Source organism: Ylistrum balloti, unplaced genomic scaffold, assembly GCF_031769215.1.
Source record: "Ylistrum balloti isolate Yb309-2 unplaced genomic scaffold, AGI_CSIRO_Ybal_v1 Utg371548, whole genome shotgun sequence".
Taxonomy (NCBI): Eukaryota; Metazoa; Mollusca; class Bivalvia; order Pectinida; family Pectinidae; genus Ylistrum; species Ylistrum balloti.
In genome coordinates, this window is record NW_026782797.1 from 157422 (window position 1) to 160339 (window position 2918).

A 2918-nucleotide genomic window follows, 5' to 3' on the forward strand; every position below is an offset into this window, starting at 1 on the left:
CCACACTCTGATCAAGTCTTGGCCGAGTTGATTTAACGTCATTGGCTGATTAGGCAGCTGACGTAGACGACGTTCCATCTCGTCCCACACATGCTCGATTGGTGCCAAATATGGCGAGACGGCTGGCCATGGAAGAACATTGATGTTCTATCGGTTTAAGTAGTCGGTAACAACACGAGCAACATGCGGACGGGCATTGTCTTGCTGTAACGTCATTTGACGTTGTTGGGCACGTATGAAGGGCACAACATGTTGTCGAATGATAGCATCTCTGTATTGAATCCCGGTCAAATTACCTTGGACTAACACAAGAGGAGTTCTGCGATGGGTAGTAATCCCTCCCCAGACCATAACACTGCCACCACCAAAAGAACGTCATTCTACGACACAGGCATCTTGGAATCGTTCTCCAACACGGCGATACACTCTGTTACGGCCGTCACTGCTGTCTAAGTGAAATCTCGACTCGTCCGTGAATAAAATACCCGTCCATTCACGTTGGGTGTATCGGATATGCCTACGGCACCACGCTAATCTTGCTTGGCGATGACGCTGCTGCAATACAGGACGTATGGCGGGGCGTCGCGGCCGGATTCCGTGTTCTCTCAATCGGTTACGGACGGTTCTTGGGTGGATATTTCTTAGTCCAGGAATGTTCCTAGACGTTAAACTGGCCGTTTGGAAACGATTCCTTAGATGCGTTAACCGTATGTAATTGTCCTGTTGATGTGACGTCACACGCGGACGTCCTGAACGCGGTCTATCCCGAGTGGTTCCATATTGCCGATAACGTCTTGCTAAAGACTGTATGGTATTCCTATGGACATTGAAACGCTGTGCGATGTCATTTTGGGTCATTCCTGCCTCAAGCATGCCGATTATCCGCAAACGCTCATTTTCCGTCAACCGTGGCATTATCAGAAATCGCTTTTTCTTGAAACTAGGATGTTTTTTGGTTCATATGGTACCCACAGAGGGATATTGACCCAAAATAACGATAGGTATTCACTGACACGTGTACTGCCTTCCAGTTAGGTGTTGATCATATTGCCCGGGTAGGTCGCGAAATGCACGTGCGGTAGGTGACCTAATCACGTGATAGCGTGTGGTATGACACGCTAAATATGCCCATGAAATTTTATTGAGAAACGTTCGGTAGTTTCCGAGATAATTAGATTTTAGTGATGCACAGTTTCTTTTTTCCGTTAGGATATAAAGCCTCTGTTCCTTACTGACCTCCTTTCATCAGATTACACATAAGTCTCGTCAGTCCTTATAAGGCGGATGAGCAATAGAAATGAAATGTTAGATTATCCCGACGCCATGCTCGTAGGATTTGACCAGTTTTACGATACATGGTTTTACATCACGGGTCGTAGTGAACAAAATAGTACAAACAATCTACAGACTTCATATTTATATCGTCGATAAAAATGCTAATTTGAATAAAGATGATGTTTGTACATCCGTCATATATATGCATATTTTGTTACAAAGTGACAGGTGTGTTCACATATGTAATCAAACGCAGTAAAAAATAAGTGCAGATTGTGACCTGTGTTGTCTCATTGGTAAAATCGTATTCCTAGTAGCTAGCTCTCAATAATATTTATAAAATGTGACCTAGAAAAGATTCAAAGAATATGACAATCTCTGTTGTAAGGAACCTTAAACTTCTGTTTTGATTTCGGTATCATTATCAGTCTTAACCACAAATATTTTGGAAAACCGCAAACATACTGACCTAGTCACGACCGTGCTCCCAGGGGACAAACTTCAACCTGCTTACACTTATTTCATGGATTTTCCAAAGGGGAATTTCCCTTTGTAAACCCGAACCCGGCGATAGCAATACTCTATGGTAGTTATATAAACATACGATATTGTCATTATTTTAAGATTGATGCAGATTGCACACCGATTTGGTAGTTCTCGTCGAGGCAGTTCCATTCACAGGTGTTGGAATTAATCTAATACCACACACAGATGAGCATGCGTCTTCGATAATTTAGTGATGCGTGAAAGTCATCCGTATGTATATAGTATCGGTTGCAAGCTGTTGGACCTAACAGTAATGTAAAATTACAAGCAAACGTATATCACAAAGCTCAAACAGAAGTGGTTTTAAAACGAAATCACTTGAAATCTGTTCACTGCGTTTATTAGGCCAGTATATGATATATAAGACACTATGAAATGCTTTTTAAGATGATATTTCAAAACGCGGTACATTTTCGGTAAATCTAGATAAATAATAACAATGGTAAACTATATGCATTTTAAATGTATTGCAAAATAAAGATAGTGTATTAATTTACAATTCATATCATTGCAAGTATATATATATCATACGCAATGTCATCAAAATTTGGTCAAAGATAGATAAAAGAATAGAAAATGGTTGTGTAACGTTGTATAATCAATCGTTTATTGATGGTAAAAAACACATATTGGGGAAAATGATAAATTGAAGTACCAACAATATAATTGAAAAAAATGAAAGAAAAAAAAAAAAGAGGTCCTACCGAGATTTGAACTCGGATCGCTGGATTCAAAGTCCAGAGTGCTAACCATTACACCATAGGACCTGTTATAGAACGTCACCGCAAATGTTTATTATCAAACATTTACAAAGAAAACCATATATTGTAAACAATATGGATATTTTAACAGAGACATTTAAAGAGTATATTTCCAGTCGGCAAATTATGTTATACGAAAGTACAACACTACAATGAGCTTCACTTCCCGGTGAAGGAGTCTCCTTGGTTTATACACAATGCTGTGAAAAATAAAGAGTATGTAAGAGTTGCCTCCCTTCCAATAAACCATTTGAAAGAAAGACGCGTCACAATACTTTGCTTATCTTCATGTTCCTAGCTGAAGGTCTTTAAAGATGGCCTTCAATAAGGTGTTTT

General features: G+C 39.7%; 1 non-coding gene across 1 annotated transcript; it reads right to left on the reverse strand.

Annotated features, from left to right (window-relative positions):
- Window positions 1–2516: 2516 nt before the first annotated feature.
- On the reverse strand, window positions 2517–2588 carry Trnaq-uug (transfer RNA glutamine (anticodon UUG)). The gene has a single exon. It is a non-coding gene; the product is annotated as a tRNA-Gln (tRNA).
- Between the last annotated feature and the right edge of the window lie 330 nt (window positions 2589–2918).